The sequence below is a fragment of the Tiliqua scincoides genome, chromosome 2, assembly GCF_035046505.1.
Source record: "Tiliqua scincoides isolate rTilSci1 chromosome 2, rTilSci1.hap2, whole genome shotgun sequence".
In the NCBI taxonomy this organism is placed as follows: Eukaryota; Metazoa; Chordata; class Lepidosauria; order Squamata; family Scincidae; genus Tiliqua; species Tiliqua scincoides.
In genome coordinates, this window is record NC_089822.1 from 255,666,737 (window position 1) to 255,689,435 (window position 22,699).

General features: G+C 47.4%; 1 protein-coding gene across 1 annotated transcript in view; it reads right to left on the reverse strand.

The window, feature by feature from the left end:
* Positions 1 to 22,699, reverse strand: part of LOC136641548 (zinc finger protein 91-like) — a 543,065-nt gene that overhangs the window by 381,845 nt on the left and 138,521 nt on the right. The window lies entirely within an intron of this gene.

The following is a 22,699-nucleotide window of genomic DNA, read 5'->3' on the forward strand; positions in this document are numbered from 1 at the left end:
CACAGGTACCCCTAACAGCTACAGGGATATGCCCCCCAAACAATACACAGGGACCAATTCAGTTGTGCTACCGGAACTGCTGAGTCCTACACTGCAGCCAGCTGATGTAAGTAACAACCAGGTGGGAAGAAGAGACCCCCCCCCCATCTGCTAACAAACAGAAAACAAGTGAGATCTAGCAAAAGCTTTTACTGAACTGGTAGGAGGGTATTTGTGTCCTGGAGGATGGTGCCCTGGCCAAGTGCCTCCTGGCAATTGCTGTCCCTACACATTCATGTCTGGTTTTATTTTGCATCCTGGTCATTTGCATCCCGCTGTAACTGGGCAGCAAACGCCATGTTGTATATCGTAAGCATCTTATTCCAGTCCTAACCCTAACACCCTACATCTGCATTTTAAAAATCAAATGTACATCTAATAGAAATATACATATATTGGGTCACAAATGTCTGGCACACAAAAAGAATGGCTGTAGATGTCTAATACTGGGATGCGTTTTACTACAACATTTGTCCAGGGTGCAGTTCACTGAACTGTCTTAGTGATTGAGCAGTGTCTGGAAGAGGAACACACAGATGGGGTTGCCAACTATCTCCTATTGTGCCTTTGCAAGTGATCCAACAGACAGCCAGACTGTGCCAGGGATGTCTGGCTGTTCCAGTTGATTCAAAGTCTGCTAAGGAATTTGGAAAGGCACAAGGGCCTGATGAGTAAATCAGCAACTTTGCCGAGCAGTATCATCAGGGCTCACACTGGTCACTGCAGGCAGAAAGGCTACAGACCTCCCTTGGAGACTGCACATTGACCTTACTTGTGGGACAGAGGCCTATGGCAAGAAAGGAGAAACCCTGATGCTGGGAAAAATTGAAGGCAAAAGTAGAAGGGGACGGCAGAGGATGAGATGGTTAGATATTGTCACGGAGGCAAAGAACGTGAATTTGGACACACTCCGGAAGTTAATGGTATACAGGGTGGCCTGGCGTTCTGTGCCCAGGGGGTCACAAAAAGTTGGACACAACGATAGTAAATATGTTTGCTGTTCTCACTTTTTTTGCTAGATTTTCTATAACCAAATGTTTACAGTGAATATTCATATAGTAACAATGTTATCTGCATATTAGTTGCATATTAGAATGTGCATATTGTGTTACCAAAAGGGCTGATTTGTTTAGGGGAATTATTACACTGCCCTGACTGGAACATTAGGATAGTAGGCTGGATAACAAGACGGCGTAATGCAGAGAAATTCCCTTTTGCTTACAGAGGAGACTGAGAGAAAGGTAGCTTTCAAGGAAAGATTATGGTTTATTAAAAAAGAACAAAGGTAAAAATAATGCACATGGAGAAATGATATTTCTTGGTCCTAATGCTTGAATCCAATGTACCTGCTTTCATGGTGGTTGCGTGTGAAGAGTATCTGGTGCATGCCAGGAAATCAGAAAAAGGAAGGGTTGTAGGGAAGGATTTTAGGGGTCCCTGCTCTGCCAACCCCAGCTGCTAACTAAAGATGGGGAGAGAAGGGGAGAAAAAAGGGGAGGGAAGAAGGGAAAGAGTTCAAGGCGCAAGATAGTTACCTGTCCTGTAGAGCAGTGGAAGGGGGGGGTCCTGTGGAGAGGACCCTCTGACACAACACAAATGTGTTGGGCCTTGGAGAGAGAGAGAGAGCATGTGAGAGGAAGCCCTCTCTTAAAAGGGATTGGGAGACAGTGCTGAGCTGGATGGTAGTTTGATTGCTAACACAAGGCTGGGTGCTTGGAGTATGTATACATTTGAATGGGGATCAGGGTGTCAGTTTTCAGCAAACTTCAGTGGGGTCAATGGCTGGCTTCCTAGAAGGGGGAACTTAGCAAAGACTGAGTGGAAACAATACAATGAATCAGCAACACAAGGCAGTTCACGTTTGTATACAGTAATGTAGGAGAAGCTTAAAGAGTGATTGGATTAAGACACAAGACTTCCTCGCATAATGTGTGATATGGGGGGGGGGGGTGGCTGTGTAACCATGAGCTTGTGGCTTGACCAGAGTCCTGGAAATGTGGCCTGTGTGCTAGGAGAACTGTTTAGCTTGCACGATATTTTAGTCCATAATAGCATAACAAGGTACAGAGAGAAAATCACAACTCAAAGGCAAAGAGGGGGAATTTCACGTAACAATTGTACTAATATTTTTATTGTTGTTTGCTGCAGGAGAAGGGCTGGCAGTGGGTGGCAGAGCCTTTGCTTTGCACACAGAAGATTCCAGCTTTGGAATCTCTGGCAGCTTCCGGAAGGGCTGGGAAAGATTCCTGGTGAGGAGTGGCCGGTCAGTAGCTTGGACACAAATAGCAGCTTCTGCATGCCCAGTAGGTCGGTGATCTTCTTCTTTCACAAGGTGTGTCTGCAGGACTGAATAAACTCTGCCTTTCAAATGCTCCTGTTTCAAAAGAGGCCTGTCACGTAGCACTGTGCTCAAGAAAGACAACCCTGCTGTTCTCTGGGCATGCAGAGCAATCATGCTGTTTTTGTAGACAACACAGTGCCCAATCCTATACGGCACAAACACTGCCGAAACTAGTGATCTGGTAACAGAGTTCCGGCAACACTGACCGGTCCTGCCCTTTGCCTTCCCCCTCCCTCCCCTGCCACGCCTCCTCCCCACCCTCTGCCCGCCCTCCACCTGCCTCCTCCTGCCCCATTAAACCTCCTCCACGGCTCCCCCCAAACCCCCACTCACCCCCTCAACACCACTTTCAGTTCTTCTTAATTTTGGATAACACTGAACTCCCCACCAAAATCAAACCTTTTTTGACTGCCTCTGGCAATGACAGATTTGTGGTGCTTTCAGTGTGTTGTCTCCTGCTGCAAATCCAGCCTTCTGATTTCCTTGGGGCTTTGTAATGCTGCACATCTGAGTTTTGCTACAGTGGTGTTGAGCACTGTGAGATGCACACAGCTGGACTAGATGGGCCTTGGCCTGATCCAGAAGGGCTCCTCCTGTGCACTTACGTAATATTTTGAAAAGCACTTTTTAAAATCACACAGAGCCCAATCCTATGCATGTCTACTCAGAAGTAAGTCCCATTATAATCAATGGGACTTACTCCCAAGAAAGTGTGGATAGGATTGCAGCCAATGTTTCACAAATAATAAATTAAGAGCACAATCCTATACGTATCTACTCAGAAGTAAGTCCCATTGTATCCAATGGTGCTTACTCCCAGGAAAGTGTTCTAGGATTGCAGCCTAAATTAATTAATTAAGGGCGCAATCCTAACCCACTTTCCAGCACTGGCATAGCTGTGCCAGTGAGGTATTTGCTGCATCCTGCAGTTGGGGGGCAGTCATGGAGGCCTAAATCAACATGGAGGGGCACCAGAATGTTAGGGACTCGGCTCAGGTGATAGATGGTCTAGTTATGCCACTGCTGTCTAGCATACTTCTAGGCCATTGTCAGAAATGGACTTAGACTCGGAAGACCCAGGTTCAAATCCACCCTCAGCCATGAAGCTTCCTGGGTGACCTTACGCCAGTCACTTTCTCTCAGCCTCACCTACCTTGCAGGGTTGTTGTGAGGACAAAAGGAGCAGCTGTGTATACCACCCTGAACTCTTTGGAGGATGAGTGTTATAAGAAAGTGAAAACGCATACATACATGGCGTGCTGGCTGCGTGGCAGTGACCTTCTGGGATCCACCCAGCTCTGTGAAAGCATAGGGGGCAGACCACGGGAGGGGAAGGGAGAGGGTTGGTGCATTTCACGGGAGGAACTGGGGGCGATGAAGGGGAGGGGGTGGATCTGGCAGCAATAGCACAAGCCAGATCGTATTCCCTCTTTATAAATCTCCCTGCCCTTTTCTCTCCTGTATTGCGACCTACACAGGGAGAGAATTGCACACACTTAAGTGATGAGCCAAGCCTCCAAAAAGAGACAACAAGTGGATCTTCTAATTTTGGAGGAATCGGTGAAGGAAGTTTGGTGAGGAGGCCTGAGACTGATCTTGAGTCTCCATTAAAAATGAGTTGGAAAAACAGACTCAACCCACACACGTGTGGAGCCTGGCAAAGAGGCCCCTGCTTATCACGGTCGTGTTCTTCCAAGATTACTCTAAATATTCTTGTCTGAAATCCAGAATTTGCTGTGTGTTCCTCCCATTTCCCACATTCATGAATCTGTAATGCTGTGATCAATGGATCCCAATCAGTGGCGTTCCTGGAGAGGGGGCAAAACACTAAGTTTTTTTCAGGAGCAGTGACACCTATGAAAATCGCCCTCCCCGCCTTCAGAGCCAGTGCTGGCTGCAAAAGCCTTTGCTTTCAAAGCTGCGACTGGCTCTGAAGGCAGGGGGTGCTTTACACAGGCATCACTGCTCCTGAAAAATCTTAGTGTTTTGCCCCCTCTCCAGGAACACCACTGATCCCAATGCTCTTTGCACCTCCATATTCTCTATAGATATTGAAAAAACCTGGTTATGGTTAATATCTGGAAGTTTAAAGAAAGAAACAGAAGCACTAATATTAGTAGCCCAAGAGCAGGCTGTTCGAACAAAGGCAGCAAAGGTCAGAACTGAAAAATCATCAAATGATGCAAAATGCAGATTGTGCAAAGAAGCTGAAGAAACAATTGACTATATACTAAGGGAGCAATCCTGGGTCATCCTTGGGCCAGTGCAAGCCCCTTGCACTGGCCCAGAGGGTCGCATACATGCCATAAAGTACATTTGTGCCTCCCCAGGAGGAAGCCACAGCAGTGCACAGAGGCTGCATCCAGCCTCCACGGCAGCTTCCCCCAGGTAAGTTGCGTCAGCCGAGCTCAGCCAACACAGGGGTCTGGGGAGGGTGGGGAGGAGACAGGAGGGAGGCATTCTGGGGTGGGGGAGGGCAGGAGTTTGGGGAGCGGGAGGCGGGGCTTGGATTTGGTTGTTATGCTGGATCCTAGCCCCCAAACCTGTTCAGCACAGAGTGTCTTCAAGCTGCTCCGCTCTCTTCAAACTTACGCTCCCTCAGGAGGTGGCGCAAATACGAGCAGAGCCATTGAGGCTGCAGCAGCTTAGCCAGGGGTAAGGGAAGGAGTTTCCCTCTGCTCAGCTACCTCTGGCTGAGCCGCTTCAGGGGCCTTTCTTGCACTGCATACAACACAGGCCTCCTGGCTTGCCTGTTCCAGCGCAAGATTGGATTGCGCTGTTAGTTCCTGCAAAAAGATTGCATAGATTGATTATAAATTCAGACATAATATAGTGGCTCAAATGATCCAGTGGAATATATGTAGAAATTACAACATCAAAACAGTTAATAACTATTGGGAGCATAGACCAGAAAAAGTGATAGAAAATGCAATAGCAAAGATCTTGTGGGATTTTTGAATACAATGATAAAGTTTTGGCGCATAATACACCAGACATTACAGTAATAGAAAAAAATTAAGTGACCATCATTAGCTTAGCAATACTTGGCAATAGTAGGATTGATGAAAAAGAGCATGAAAAATCAGTAAATATTAGGATTTTAAAACAGAAATTATCATCATCATCATCATCAGTATTTATATACCGCTTTTCAACGGAAAGTTCACTTTCCAAACTTTCCAAATCCAAAGATTATGGCGCAAACCAGCAGTGGTCATCCCAGTGGTGATTGGCACATGAGGTGCAGTGCCAAAAATGCTTGAATCATGTTTAAAGCATCTGAACATTGGCAGAATTACTATCAGTCAAAGTCGAAAGCTACCTTGCTTGGTTCAGCACACGTGATTTGCAAATATATGACAATGTCCTAGGCCCCTTGGTGGGGCTCGACTAGTAATTAACACCAAGTCCAGCTAATAAACCGGCAGCTGTGTCATTAGAAATAATAATAATTATTATTATGGTGGTGATGATGGTGATGATGCTGGAGGGGAGGGGTTTGGCCCTGGGAGAATGTAAAGGATAACTTGGAAACTCTTTCCCAGCTCAGAAAATCACATCTTCTTTCCCATTTCCATGATATCACTCTCATCCCTAATAAACACAAGGGTATTGTTCTTGAAATACTTTCAAGAAATCATTCAAGAAACAGGCGGGTTCCCGTGAATCTTTCGAGATACGGTGCCTGACATGATGCGCACACAGACTCGAGACAGACACTGATGCTTTGGATGCCTGTTTATTACTCCATTTAAGCTATTTCAACACCAAACACTCCTTCAAGAAAGCATCAGAAGCAGGACTGTAGGCATCAACTGGTGCGACGAGCATCTTTCAGTACGTTAGTAATTATGCGGTCTTATAATTTTAAAAGGTCTTTTTCATATTTTTGAGACCCTATAATTACAAAGATTGGTGTTGCAGCAGGTCAATATTTTTCTCATTGGATGATTTTGGATAAATTCAATATCCTGATATGTATTGCACAACTCAATACGGCGAGTTGCGTTTCCATACGCTAGTGATTTAGCTGTGGAGAGAAAAGACAAGAGAATAGTGAAACTTTTCCAGTTGCCAGAGTCTCACCACAGTGGGGTAGGGTTCAAGAACCACAAGTTCAACTCTCTCTTGGGCATATGGGACAATCACGCACTTCTTGCTAGACCATTCAGTGTAGACAATACTGAGTACTGCCTCGGGAGAAGGAGGCTTTGTGTAATCCAAAGTCATGTTGAAAAGCATATTTTCTTAAAACCTTTTGGTTTAAGGTCAGGAAATAGGGAGGTGCTTCTGATGTCCCCTCAAACTCTCCTAATTATTGGAAATTGATGTGATGCGCGTAGTTTCCATGTCATGCAATGAGTAAAGCCTTTCAAGTGTCTTGAATACTGTGCAGGCTTCACAGCTCCCCCCCCCCCCTCCCAGTAGTCAGCACACACTCCATTGGCATTCCTGCATCAACAGGTAGAAGAAATTAGGTAGGACTGGGTTGTGAGCACCCTGGTAGAATTCGACTAGAGCAGGGGTGCCCAAACCCCAGCCCTGGGGCCACTTGTGGCCCTCGAGGCCTCTCAATGCGGCCCTCAGGAAGCCCCCAGTCTCCAATGAGCCTCTGGCCCTCTGGAGATTTGTTGGAGCCCGCACTATCCCGATGCAACTGCTTGACCTCTTGTACGAGCTGTTTGATGAGGGCTTCCTCCACTGCTTGCTGTTTCATGTCTCTGATGCAGTAGCAGCAGCAAAGGAAAGGCTGGCCTTGCTTTGTGCAAGGCCTTTTATAGGCCTTGAGCTCTTTCAAGACCTTCATTCATTCATATAAGTTCATCTTTAATATATTCATTTATGTAAACTTCTATAAATTTATTCAAATTTTAAATGTAAATTAATTCTTTTTTTCCTCTCCCCCCAACACAGTGTCAGAGAGATTATGTGGCCCTCCTGCCAAAAACTTTGGACAACCCTATACTAGAGCAATGCCCAAAATCATTTCTCACAAATGAGTATGTAAGAAAATGTGCCATCAAAACCAATTTATACCCAAGCATAGCTAGACTGTAAGCTTAATGGGGCAGGAAACTGTTTTCCTGCTTTCCCCTTCAATTTTGAAAAGTAGACTCCTGGAGAGGTTTTATAACACTGGTTCCCAACCCCCGTGGTCTGGGAATCGCAGGTGGTCTGTGAGACCCTGAGAAGTGGTCCATGAAGTCTCAGGAAAAAAATCTGTTTTATTGCTTCCAGCAAGGAATCCCCCATGGACCACCCGAGAGGGTGGTCTGCTTTTGCTGACAGCAAAACAGCAAACCACAAATCTTCTCTAGTAATAATAAATCTCTAATAAATCTTTTCTAATTACAGGTAGCCTGTGTTATCTGCAGGTTAGTACCTGCAGATTTCTTCATTCATGGTTCCCCAAACCTGTGGTGAGGGCCAACCTGGAGCCTCCAGAGGTGAGGGGAACTGTTTTCCTCTTGCCTCCAGAGGCTCTTCTGAAGCCTGCAGAGGCTATGTACCTCCACCTGCGGCCTCTGCAAGCTTCAGAAGAGCCTCCGGGCCAATTGGAGCTCGGCTCCAGTTGGGTTGGGGGTGGGGTGCAGGTTTCCTTAATCATGGGAGTTCCAGGAATGGTTAATGAGGGCTGCCTGTATTACAAATTTGAATGCATTGTTGTGTGTGTGGGGGTGAGGCGGGGGTTGCATGTGGTCCATGACAATTCCAATTTTTGCCTCAGTGGTCCCTGGTCTCCTAAAGTTTGAGAACCACTATTTTAAAGGAGCATCTTGTGAATACTAAATTGACCTTTATTTCTATGGCAGTGGGGATAAGTTTTAAAAATACTATACTTACTGCCATTGGTACTTAGTTCAACGACTGACAGACAGACTTCGAAATCATAAGCTATTTTCACGAACTTGTAAACATAATCCACAAACACATAGCATTTACTTCCTGAGAGAGAGGGGGAGAGAGAGAGAGAGAGAGGATATGATCAGAGACCACTTCATTGTTCCATGCCGCCAGCGATCTGGGAGAGAAGTCTTTGGGGACGAGCAGTCTTAGAACCAAACTCAGTCCTTTCAACGCCCAGGCCAAGCATCAGCACCCACCAGCGCTGGCTGGTGCTGGGCTACCACTGGGCGGGCACCCAAGTTCCACTGCTTGGCGGTCGCACGGACCACTGAGCAGCAGAGAGGTGAGTGGGGGCGTGTGGGGAGGCGGGGCAGAGGGCAGGGAGAGGCTGGGGAGGAGGCGTGCCGGGGGAGGGAGTGGGGAGGGAGGAGCTCCACCGGATCCAGTGCCTTTGTGTTGGGCTCACCACCTGACATGAACGCTCTTCGTTCACCAACAACATTTTCAATAGCGGTGAATCGAGTAGCCCCATTGCAGGGCTACTCCATTTACCCAGGGGAAGGAGATGAAAGTCCCCTTCTCCAGGGGAGCCACCGGCAGCTGCCTGAGCATGTCTACTCAGAAGTACGTCCCATTAGTGTCAATGGGGTTTACTCCCAGGAAAGTGTGGATGATTGGGCTGTTTTAGTCAGTCAGTCAGTCAGTTAGTTAAAGCAGCGAGGTGGTCAAGTTCACTGTTGGCACTAAAGGTGAGAGATCCTGGGGTGCTGCTGCACAGCTCGATGAAATTGTCAACCCTGTAAGTGGACAGGGTGACCGGATAGAAGTCCTAACCGCAAAAGAGGACAAGGCACCCCAAATGTGCCCAAATGTAGGACGTCCAATAAAAACGTCAGACATGACAAAATAAAAGCTAAAAATATTCGTATATGGATTCTATGTGGATAATTTAAACACTATATTACTTATTACTTATTAACACTATATTGCTTATTATTCAGTTTAAAACTATATTACATATACAAGCCGTCCCTTGTTATCCGCTGCAGTTCCATTCCAGAACCCCTAGTGGATAAATAAAATTCGTGGATTAAAAAACAGTAGAAAAATAGATTTAGCGCACAATCCTAACCAGGTCTACTCAGAGGTCAGTCCTATTTTGCTCAGTAGGGCTTACTCTCAGGAAAGTACGGTTTGGGTTGCAGCCTTAAAGACCCACTTCCAGGTTTCTTGCTCCTCCATTGGAATAAGGTTGAGCCTCAACACCTGCAGGCGTTTGATTCTGGGTCTTCCTGCTGATACCATAAAATATGTTAAATAAAAGCAGTTTGAAAAAATTAAAAAGTGCATCCTTTACAATTGTGGTTTCAAAACAGAGGCAGTCAGCAAATAGAAATGCACAGAACCCCTTGCCTTTGCCTGGCTCAGCTGAAGAACAGAATGATTGCCTGCATGCTTGGCTCTCCACAACAGTAAGAAAAGCAGTTTTTTAAACTGTGATTTGAAAGGGATGCATTTTTCCCCTTCTCCAGGGATCAGCACTTTCCTTCTCATATGCAGTGGACATTCATGTTGAGTCCGTGTATAACAAGGTTGGACCTGTAAGTTATTACATAGAACTTATTACAGGTCATGCCTCATTAACCACTGGGGTTCTGTTCTGGAACCTCCAGTAGATTTTAAAAACAACAACTGTGAATACCAAATCAGTGGAAAAATAGCTTTAAAGACCCACCTCCAGGTTCCTTTCTCCTCCATTGTCGCCCCAGAATGCATTGGAGTAGATGCTATACCACATTCACCCACTGGATGGGATGAATAAAGGAATGTAGTGCCATAACCAATATATGGAAAAGGAATGTAGTGGAATGCAATTATAATTATTTAACAGCACAAAGGTAGGAAATTGGATTTGGATGCATTTTCCCATGTTACAAGGCATTTAAAGGTGGACTTCAGTATCAGTGGTGAGTCAAATCAGTGGATACCAAATCAGTGGGTACCGAAGGCTATGCACTGCCTGCTTACAGGGAAAAGGAGGACATTTACTGCAGATACTCACTTATAAGGTGAGAATTTTTTAGTAAATAGTTTTTAAGCAAAAAATTAAGTGTATAATATTTCCTCATCCTATCTGCAGGTCACTCAGGAGTTGGGGGGTAGAGATTTTCCCTGATTTCTTGCACTTTCCTCTTCTTTCAAATACAAGGGGAATGAACACACACACACACACCACCATCACTTAGCCCAGCTTCAGTTTACAGAAAATCTCCTTTTACACACCTCTTTTGTCCTGGAAGAAGGCAATGGGGGTGGGGGGCGGGAAGGGGAATCAATGTAATTAGCAAGATGCCTTTTAAACAGAACAGGAAGCTTGCAAGAAAGCGAGACACAGACCATTTGCAAAGGATATCAAGGAATGATAAAAGAAGGTGGAATGCAGCCTCCTCACCCCCCCCCCCCCGATAAGCATGGCAGTTAAGCCGCACTATGGACAGAAGATGAGCCACCCTGCCAGGAGTATGAAAGTAAAAAGTCAAGGTTTTTTTTTGGGGGGGGGGGGGGGAGAGGCATTATTAGGTCAATTTGACAACATTTAGAAAGGCACAGAAAATAGTTGAGGTGTTGATAGGGGACTTAAATCACCTGTACCAGAGCACCAGGTATGGGGAGGTAGACTGTACGTGAACATGGAGGTTTCTTTCCCAACATTAACAGCTGTGTACAGTGCCGGAAATGATTAACTGGATGGGAACCAGAGTCCGTCTAGCTCTTCCCTTCCACCTATTTCTAAACCACAGCAGGGGAGAGTCAGTCTGTGCTCTGCCTGAAAAAAAAAAGTCTTTCAGCTCCCAACAACGGACACCTATTGGACACTCAGCACTCCTGGAGGCGTCCACTTCATGAGATGCATGGCATCCATACCCTCTTTACTGCTGCAACTTTTTGTGGAGGCAAGAAGCCAACATAGACAAAACTATGGTAGACAAAACTATGGTTTTGCCAGGAGTAATGTATGGCTGTGAGAGCTGGACCGTCAGGAGGGCTGACTGTTCATTGGAAGGGCAGATGCTGAAGCTGAACTTCAATACTTTACCAAATACTTTGGGCAGGGGAGGATGGGATGGGGGAAGAACCAAGGTGGAAGGGGGGCAGGATTGGTGGAGCCCTGCTTTGCCAAATCTTGAACTCCATGTTGGGCCGGAAAGCTTGACCTAGAGTCTCTCAATTCTGCACCACTAATATAGCTCCATTGTGGGGTTTTGGCTTTCCCCAGGGGAGGGGATGAATGTCCCCTTCCCCTGAGAAGACCTCTGGCTACTTCTCGGTACCCGCTGGATGCAGCTGTAGCTGCTTTGTTGCCACTGCTGCAGTGGGTACCAGGAAGCTTGGGATTGGGCTGTTAGTGCTCATCCTCTCCATCTTCCCTTGTTCAACCTTCTCCCTGAAGGGTTCACCCACAGCAAGCTCAGTAGGAACCACATCCAAAATGGCAAAAGACACATATGTGAATATAAAAAGATAAATATTTGAATTTCCACTAGATCTTATATGGGGCTTGGTTTAGCTAAGACTATGCAATTATTAGTAACAATTTTCAGGAATAAGAATCCAATCACTTGAGAATAACCTCCTGGAGAATCTCCATAAATGTCCCACTGACACTGTTTCCCAACCTCACTATGGCCCTCTATTCTGCACATAGCCCTTCATATCCCTCTGATACTCACCCCCCACACAGAAGGCCTGTGCAAATAAGGCAAGGAGAAGCAACTTGTACATCTGGATTTCAGCTGTGCGATGACCCAGGAGGACAAGGCAGAAGACTGGTCTGTCTCTAGCTCACAGGTATATCCAGGCAGGAGTGCAGTTCCTATTTATTACCTGCAGGGAACAGATATTGGGCAAGGAATCAGGGGAGGGTGTCAGGTTGTCCTAGGAAGAGACCAAACGTTCCATAAAATTAATTCCCATGTTGCAAGTCAAGCTTTCTTCTGGGAACAATGTGACGCCAATGACAATAGCTGTCTGCCTGTAAAATGCCTATGCCAAGCAAAATGATTCTGGTCTTCTTTCCAGAGAACACTCTGAATGTCCATGAGAGCCACACAAGGGCAGTTGTGATTGACAGCTCTGAGCAGTCAGTGGGGAACCTACCGCTGAATGAAATCTTCTAGTGGGCGCTTTCTTGATCTCCTTTTCCAGTCACTGTGATTCTTGGGAACTATGGCAGTGGGAAACCAGATAGGTGTGAATAGCTGTTCTCTCTCCCCTGTGTGAATTACCTCTTGGAGTAAATGTTTCCAGAAACATTTCGGGTGTTCTTTATAAATTCCTGCTCATTCCATTGTCAAATTATCTTCTCCTTCTCAAAAATGCCTGTTTTGTGAGCACTAGAATCATGATGGGTGGGCTGAGGGGGCCGCCGTGCTCGGGTGCCACAATGGGGGGGGGGTGACAAGCTGCTCCCACCCCCCTGCGTACCCCCAACATGGTGTCTGCGGTGCACAGGTTGCAGCTGTAGGCGCACCACTTCCAAAAGCAGCTGCAGCCTGCTGCCAAGCTCCCAGGTGGTGCAGCGGTGCCCACCCTCTTTCTGGGGGCATAAACTGGAGGCAACAAAGGCGGAGCTGCACAGAGGCCACCAGTTTGTCTGGGGGCAGCGGTGGCACACCGCCCCATTAGCTGCAGCATGAGTGAGGGAATGGTTAACACAGGGAGGAGGTGGGTCAGCCTCTGTGAGGGCGAACAAGGAGGAAGGAGGGTGAGTGAGCAATGGGGGAGTGTGGGTGCCACGGCAAGTAGCAGCTGCCCCTGGAAGGGAGGGAGGGAGGACAAACCATCCAACCAGCCAGCAGAGCTGCACGAAGGGCACCACAGTGCCAGCACCTGCCTGCCCACAACAAACAGCCGCGTGGGTGGGGGGGTTGAATAGTGCGGAGGGGCAGCTTCCTGGAGCTTGGAAGCAGCAAAGGCAGGAAGTGCGGGCACATGGGGTCGTCATCCTTCTCTCACTTTCCTCGGAGTAAGCCCCTTTGACTATTATGAGGCTTACTTCTGATTCTACATGCAGAGGATTGGGCAGCCAGCCAGCCAGCCAACCAGCGGTGGTCCTGATCCAGGGATGGGGGGTGGGAGCGAGCCAGAGACTGCGGGGGTTAAGGGTGGATGGGGGAGTGAGGCTGCAATCCTAGCCTCACTTTCCAGGGAGTAAGCCCCTTTGATTATTCTGGATATGTGTAGAAATGCGTAGGATTGAGCACTCAGCCTGCCAGCCAGTGCTGGCCCTGATCCACTGATGGGGCGGAGCCAACCAGCCAGCCAGAGACTGTGGAGGTAAGGGGGAGGGGCTGCTGTGCAGAGGATGCTGTTTTGTGCAAGGCAGAAATTGTGGTGGTATGCTCTCCACTGTTGGAATGGTGAATCTGTCTCTGAGCATGTGCAGAGTGCACTTTCCTCCAGTGACTGCAAAACACTTTGGGGCATATGTGTGGCACAGTGTTCTCATGCTCAGGCTGCCTGCCTGTGCTCAATTGGTGATTGCGGAGCTGAGATCTGGGGAGGAGGGTAGTCTCAGGAAGAGTGGAACAAAAGCTCTGTTGGATATGTATTTGGGGGAGCTGTTAGATGGAGGATGCTGTTTTGTGCATGGGGGGAAATGTGTTGGGGATTTTCTGATCTGTTGGGGAATTTGGATGCAATAATAAATGATTATTATAATTTTATTATTTATTTATTAATTATTATTAAATTCTGTTATGGGGTGACAAAATTTTATGGACCCTGGGTGCCAAATGGTCTTCTTATGCCACTGTTTGTGAGTGTGATGTGATTCACGTTTGTTTTTCTTGGGTTTGCTAGATTCATCCCAGAACCCTGCCTGGTCCATGGAGTGTTAAAGGGATTGTTAGGAGAGGAGTGCAGGAGCCACACTTAGGGTAGCAGTTAATTGATGTTATAAAACTTTAAGCAGCAAGAGATAAATTACGCAGTGATTTATTCTGCAGTCTTGTTAGGAGAGGAGTGCAGGAGCCACACTTAGGGCAGCAGTTAATTGATGTTATAAAACAGCAAGAGGTATAATTGTTCTGAATAAAGCAGTGAGCTCTGCAGTCTTCCAATCTAGAATATCATCCAACTAATGCTTAGCATCCATCCTAGCAATTCCCCATAAGCAGACTCACACTCTCACATGCAAATCGAGTGGCCAACCTGATTCGAGGATGGTCCAATTAAAAGGCCACATGCTGGCATTTCATCCTTGTTGCTTCTTTGTGACTTGGACCTTGCTTGCACTCCTTATAGTCCCTTTTGATGTCAATTGAGGAAAACTGTTCCTCCCTCTCTGCTTTTGGTAGTGATTCCTCTGACTGACCTCCTACTCATCCCCTTATCCAGCTGACCCTCACCCAGTGCCTAATCTTGCAAAGATTTGTCCAGAGACAGGTTTCTTGTGCGTCAGCATCCCCATATTCAAAGACATCTCAGTGCCAGCACTTTACATAAGAACATAAGAACATAAGAACAGCTCCACTGGATCAGGCCATAGGCCCATCTAGTCCAGCTTCCTGTATCTCACAGCGGCCCACCAAATGCCCCAGGGAGCACACCAGATAACAAGAGACCTCATCCTGGTGCTCTCCCCTACATCTGGCATTCTGACTTAACCCATTCCTAAAATCAGGAGGTTGCGCATACACATCATGGCTTGTACCCCATAATGGATTTTCCCTCCAGAAACTCGTCCAATCCCCTTTTAAAGGCATCTAGGCTAGACGCCAGCACCACATCCTGTGGCAAGGAGTTCCACAGACCGACCACGCGCTGAGTAAAGAAATATTTTCTTTTGTCTGTCCTAACCCGCCCAACACTCAATTTTAGTGGCTGTCCCCTGGTTCTGGTATTATGTGAGAGTGTAAAGAGCATCTCCCTATCCACTCTGTCCATCCCCTGCATAATTCTGTATGTCTCAATCATGTCCCCCCTCAGGCGTCTCTTTTCTAGGCTGAAGAGGCCCAAACGCCGTAGCCTTTCCTCATAAGGAAGGTGCCCCAGCCCCGTAATCATCTTAGTCGCTCTCTTTTGCACCTTTTCCATTTCCACTATGTCTTTTTTGAGATGCGGTGACCAGAACTGGACACAATACTCCAGGTGTGGCCTTACCATTGATTTGTACAACGGCATTATAATACTAACCATTTTGTTCTCAATACCCTTCCTAATGATCCCAAGCATAGAATTGGCCTTCTTCACTGCCACCGCACATTGGGTCGACACTTTCATCGACCTGTCCACCACCACCCCAAGATCTCTCTCCTGATCTGTCACAGACATCTCAGAACCCATCAGCCTATATCTAAAGTTTTGATTTTTTGCCCCAATGTGCATGACTTTACACTTACTGACATTGAAGTGCATCTGCCATTTTGCTGCCCATTCTGCCAGTCTGGAGAGATCCTTCTGGAGCTCCTCACAATCACTTCTGGTCTTTACCACTCTGAAAAGTTTAGTGTCGTCTGCAAACTTAGCCACTTCACTGCTCAACCCTGTCTCCAGGTCATTTATGAAGAGGTTGAAAAGCACCGGTCCCAGGACAGATCCTTGGGGCACACTGCTTTTCACCTCTCTCCATTGTGAAAATTGCCCATTGACACCCACTCTCTGCTTCCTGGCCTCCAACCAGTTCTCAATCCACGAGAGGACCTGTCCTCTAATTCCCTGACTGTGGAGTTTTTTCAGTAGCCTTTGGTGAGGGACCGTGTCAAACGCCTTCTGAAAGTCCAGATATATAATGTCCACGGGTTCTCCCGCATCCACATGCCTGTTGACCTTTTCAAAGAATTCTATAAGGTTTGTTCAAAGAATTCTATAAGGTTCTATAAGAATTCTATAAGCAGTTTCTTCTTTCATATTGTTTTGAGGTCAGGTCATTGTGTTCCAAGCTGTCCTTCTTTCAAGGACACAAGGCTCTCATGCGCTTTCACTCGAGCAGCCTTTGGAAAGCAAATCCTGCATAATCGGTTTTCACTCTTTCCACCTCCAGACTTATGTCTAAATCAGTCAATGCTTTAATGCTAGGGTTCCCAACCCATGGTCCGCGGACCACTGGTGGTCTGCAACGCCCTCCCAGGTGGTCCTCGACCTCTCTGGTGAAAAAAGAAAAGAAATGCCCTTCCAGGCAGAAAAAAGCCTCTGCAGTGCCAGCAGCCAATCAGAGCAGCTCAGAGCCAATCAGAGCATAGCCTTTCTCCGTCTCCTGCCTCTCCCTCCCTTCCCTCCTTGTCTGTGAGTGCCCAGACAAGCAAAAAAGTGAAGTGCAGGTGCCTTGTAAGGTGCAAAAGAGAGTGAATAAGATGATTACTGGGCTGGGGCATCTTCCTTATGAGGAAAGGCTAAGGCGTTTGGGCCTCTTCAGCCTAGAAAAGAGGCGCCTGAGGAGGGACATGATTGAGACATACAAAATTATGCAGGGGATGGACAGAGTGGATAGGGAGATGCTCTTTACACTCTCACATAACACCAGAACCAGGAGACATCCACTAAAATTGAGTGTTGGGAGAGTTAGGACAGACAAAAGAAAATCATTACTCAGTGTGTGGTTGGTCTGTGGAACTCCTTGCCACAGGATGTGATGATGGTGTCTGGCCTGGATGCCTTTAAAAGGGGATTGGACAAGTTTCTGGAGGAAAAATCCATTACAGGTTACAAGCTATAATGGGTCTGTGCAACCACCTGATTTTAGAAATTGGTTATGTAAGGATGCCAGATGCAAGGGAGGGCACCAGGATTAGGTCTCTTGTTATCTGGTGTGCTCCCTGGGGCATTTGGTGGGCCGCTGTGAGATATAGGAAGTTGGACTAGATGGGCCTCTGGCCTGATCCAACGGGGCTGTTCTTATGTTCTTATGTGCAGCCTCCCGGCTCAGCTGCATGCAGAGGAGAGGTGCCCTGCCGCCGCTGCCTCCAGCCCACTGCCTCCATTCCTTGACCCTGAGCCTTGAGGTGAGCTGTCGCAGCCTGGATTTTCAGGACTGCAGCCAGCCTAGGAAGTCTCTTGGGCGGGCAGTCGGGCGGGGGGGGGGCGCCACCAGAGGAGGAGGTAGGGGCCTGAGGAAGGGAGGAATGGGAGTAATAAGGAGGAGGAGGAAAAGGAACAGGCTCCCAAAGGCATCGCTGGCTGGCTGGGGGGTTTCCCTGGGAGTGGGTTCTTCTGGATGTGATTTCCCTGGGAGTCCGGACTCCGGCTGGCCAGGGAACACAGAGGAAGTGTGGCAGCAGGAGAGGGGAGAAACAGTATGCTCAACCCCCAGCCCTGGTACCCCAATCCCCAGTTGGCAGGATTGGGCCCCCTGGATGTGGTCTTCTATCGCCCAGCGGTGGAGCAAGGGATCCAGGCAACCAGGTTTTGGCACCCCTTTGGGAGAGGGAAACAGGCAGCACCTCTGCTGTCTCACTGCAAGCTGCCCACCTGGGGAGAGCAATCCCAGATGTTCCAGAACAGGCACTGCCATAGCCAAGTACAGCAGGTGCAACCCCTGACTCTTCCTCCTCAGAGGACAGCAGCAGCTTGGTCCATGGGGAGCCCTCCCCACCCCACACTTGGCCAGTTCCTTGTCTCCTCAGATTGCAATCCTATGCATGCTTAACTTGGAGTAAGCCCCATTGACTATAATAGGACTTACTTCTGAGTAGACAGGCCTAGAATGGGGCTGTTAGTCACACTGTGACTGTGATGAACTTCTCCAGAAATTTCTCCAATCCCCTTGTAAAGGCATCTAGTCTAGACACCATCATCACATCCTGGGGCAAGGAGTTCCACAGACTAACAGCAGAGTAGGCAGCTGTTGTTTTGTGGCTGCAGCCTACCTATAGGCTTGCTCACACTCTCTTAGCTCCAACCAAAGTAGTCCACAGCTAGAGCATGAAAGCAATTAGTACAGGAAGTGAATAGAGGCTTTTCCCCCCTAAAGACCTTGCAATGCACACCAAAAGGACTTTTCTTCCTGAGACATGCAGCAGCCATTCTGAGATGTCTCTCTGAGCTGGTGCTTCCTTCACACATCTCTTCTCCTTCAGGACCCACCTGCCTAAATTGTGTTGAACACTTTCCTAAGGACTCTGGACTCACAAGTGGAGGAGAACAGGGCCAGGGATGTGTAACAAAAGGAACTGTGAAGGGATGTGTGTGCTTTTTGTTGGCTCATTGAACTATCTTGCATGACTTGTCTATAATCCTCTTGCTTACCCTCTCCCTTTTTGAGGTGTTTTTTCCACAATTAAAAGAGGCAAGGGCTGTGCGTCATGTAGTCTGGTGTGGGGGAAAAGAGACTGGATTGAATTGGGTGGGTGTGTAAACCTCTGAGTTGGGAGGGAATTATTATGTGTTCCATGTAATCCATGTAAACCCAAGACTTTCACAGCTAGTGAAGCAAATGCAAGCACAACCATCACATTAATTATTAAATAAACCTTTTATGTATTACAAATTTAATTGTATTTTTTGTGTGTGAGGGTGGGGGTGGGTTTCATGTGGTCCACACCTTCTCGAAAATTTTGCCTTAGTGGTCCCTGAGCTCCTAAAGGTTGGGAACCACTGCTTTAATGAAAGCAATAATAGGTATTTGTTTAAGACAGCCATAGTATAATAAAGGTGGGGAGTAGATCCCTTAAATGAGGAAATAATAGAGCAATAATGATTATAATTAAAAGAAGTGTAACAGGCACAGTGTTGTGATGAAATTTGTAATACTAGGGCCAACCCCAATGTAACCCCAATGTAACACCCAACCCCAATGCTGGGGGCCAGAGAAGCCCCTCCAAGATGAACTAAAGTGGGGAGCAGGCACTGAGTCAATGAATAGAGAGACCCCCCCCTGCTAAAGTGTACTTCGCCCTCTGCGAGCCAGCCAATAAGAATCAGCAACACAGCCACAGGTACCCCTACCAACTACAGGGAGATGCCCCAATGATACCACACAGACACAAGGAGCAATTCAGTCGTGCTACCGGAACTGCTGAGTCATACCCTGCTGAGTCCTACACTGCAACCGGCTGATGTAAGTAACAACCAGATGGGAAGAAGAGACTCTCCCCATCTGCTAACAAACAGAAAATCAGAGAGATCCATAAGAACATAAGAACAGCCCTGCTGGATCAGGCCAGAGGCCCATCTAGTCCAGCTTCCTGCATCTCACAGCGGCCCATCAAATGCCCCAGGGAGCACACAAGCCAGCAAGAGACCTGCATTCTGGTGCCCCAGACAAAGCTTTCACTGAACTGGTAGGAGGGTATTTGTGTTCCGGAGGATTGTGCCCTGGCCAAATGCCTCCTGGCCATTGCTGTCCCTAGACATACATGTCTGGTTTTATTTTGCGTCCCGGTCATTTGCGTCCCACTGTAACTGGGCAACAAACTCCATGTTGTATATCCTAATCTTCTTATCCAAACCCTAACCCTAACCTATGTTTGCATTTTAAAAATAAAAAGTACATCTAATATAAATATACATTTATTGGAACACAAAGTCTGGCACACAAAAAGAATGGATGCAAATGTCCAGTACCAGGAGACATCTGACCAGGACACAGTTGTCCGGGATGCAGTGGTCCTGTCACTTCACCCACCTGTATCAGTGATTGAGCAGTGTCTAAAGAGGAAGACACAGATGGGGTTGCCAACCATCTCCTCCCAGACACAGATGGGGTTGCCAACCATCTCCTCCCAGCAGGGCTATTGTGCCATTGCAAGTAGTCCAACAGACAGCCAGACAATGTGCTATAAGGCACATTTGTGGGCCCTACTGCCAGATGAGCGCCGGTGGTAGCCCAGTGCTGGTTGGTGCCGGGCTACCGCTGGGGGGGCACCCAACCTCCGCCACTCAGTGGTTGAATGGACCGCCAAGCAGCAGAGAGAGGGGTGTGGGGGAAGGCGGGGAGGATGCGTTCCGGGCAGGTGAGCAGAAGGCGGACGGAGGGTGGGTAGGCGTCAATACGGGGAGACGGGGAGAGGGTGGGGAGGAAGTGTGCCGTGGGAGGGAGCGGGAAGGGAGGGAGGAGGGACTGGTGGAGCAACGCTCCACTGGCTCCAAAGCCTCCGTGTCGAGCTCACTGCCTGACTCAGAGGCACTTGATTCATCACTGACCTTTTGGTTGGCGGTGAATCAAGTAGCCCCATTATGGGGCTACCCTGTTTATCTGGGGGAAGGGGACATAAGTCCCCTTCTCCAGAGGAACTGCCAGTGGCTGCCCAAAGCACACAAGGTGTGGCAGCAGCCATTTTCGGCACCGCCACAGCCCTGCACCCTGGACAGCTCAGGATTGGGCTGTAGGTCAGCAGCCTTGCCGAGCAGCAGGGCCCACACTGGTCACTACAGGCAGGCAGGCAGGCAAGAGACCTCCCTTGGGGACTGCACATTGACCTTGCCTGTGGGACAGAGACCTATGGTGAGAAAGGAGGATCACAGAGAGAGTAACAAGGAATTGGCAACTGCAGCAGTCACACCAGTTCAGTGAAGTAAGATGCATGTTCAGTGTCTGAGAGGGAATCCGGAGCTGCCAGACTGTACATGCAGTTCTACCGTCTTGGAAGCAAGAGCATCATGCCTTGCAACATCACCTTTCCCAGGCGGCGTGGATGCACACTGTACTGGAACTCTGTGACACCTGACGGTTGTGCCCGCATGTTTTGTGAGAAACAAAAAGGAATGATGATAATGTTTGGCCAGCAGTAGCAATAGTTAGCCTCTGAGGCTTTCATTAAGGGAGATCAGACACTCCTTGTTCGTAGCTGTTGCAAAAGGCAGGCATGGTTAGGCAACACAGGTAGGCTCCAAGGGGCTTGCAAGGGACTTGGTGCAAGGGACTTGTGCTGGCCGAGAGCTTCCTTTTTTTTTTTGGTTAATTTTATTTAATTTAAGATATGGGTACAGGAAAAATCAAAAATGCATATGTTAAAGGTAATACAAAGGGGAAAACACTAGGGAATCGCAGAACCGTAGCTAATACTTTTTTGCTTCTATAATTATAATCACTTAAAAAGCTCATAATTGTTTATCCAATCATTCATATAACGGGTTCCATAATTGCTGCATTCTCTCCATCCCGCCAACCCTCAGTCTTTCCGTCAAAACATCCATTTCAATAATTTCATACAATTTCTTGATCCACATCTCTATACTGGGAATTTCTGAATTCTTCCACATCTTAGCATAAATTAATCCTGCTGCAATAATTACATATAACAAAATATGTTTGAAATCATTATTACAGCTTTCAGGGAAAATGTTCAATAGAAATAATTCTGGTTCGAAGGGTATAACACAATTAAAAATAGTATGGATATTTCTATGTATTTCTATGTATTTTTTCCCTCAAATTTTTTTTTGCCTTAGGATTCCCAAATTTTTTTTGCCTTAGGATCCCCAAATTTTTTAGGCTCCCACTTGAACTGACAGTGTCCTGCATGCACCAAAACTTGCTTCTGCAGCAGCTGTGTCCCTGGGCTCCTATATACTGTGGTTAGCAGATGCACGAGCCAAAGTGCGACTGTAGCAGGCCAGTTTCCTCTTAGATTTGACACTATGCTCAGTTGTCAGGTATGTGCTCCTGGGTTAGGTTCATGTGATTTGTGAAAGCAGCCACTTCCACACACCCATGGTAGCACTTTCAGCATCTGGCGTGGACAGTGAGTCCAGGTAAGATAGGAAAAGGTAAGATCCCAGGAAATTTCTTGGTCCCCTCCTTTGGTTCTTGGACCCCTTTTTGACGCTGGCCTGGGTACAAATGACCCCCTTTACCCCCCTCTCATGGGTCTGTCTGGGAGAGACACGGGCAACTAACCACTAAGCTGAGTCTCACAAGATGGATTAATCCTGAGAATACCTCTAATAAATAAACCTGCTGGGAAGTTGATGGGGCGACATGATTGAGATGTACAAAATTATGCAGGGGATGGATAGATAGAGAGATACTCTTTTCCCTCTCACATAACATCAGAACCAGGGGACATCTACTAAAATTGGGAGAGTTAGGAGAGGCAAAAGAAAATATTTGTTTACCCAGCATGTAAACTGATGGTCTGTGGAACTCCTTGCCACAGGAAGTGGTAATGGCATCTGGCCTAGATGTCTTTAAAAGAGGATTGGACAAATTTCTGGAGGAAAAGTCCATTACGGGTTACAAGTCATCGTAGGTATGTGCAAGCTCCTGATTTCAGAAGCAGGCAACCAAATGATTACTGGGCTGGGGCACCTCCCTTACGAGGAAAGGCTACAGTCTAGAAAAGAGGTGCCTGAGGGGGAACATGATTGAGACATATAAAATATTACTTTACCCTGGGTGTAGTTAGTCTGTGGAACACCTTGCCACAAGAAGCAGAGATGGCATCTGGCCCAGATGCCTTTAAGAGAGGATTGGACAAATTTCTTGAGGTCATGGAATGACCTCCTGGGGAGAAAGAGGAAACTGTCCCAATG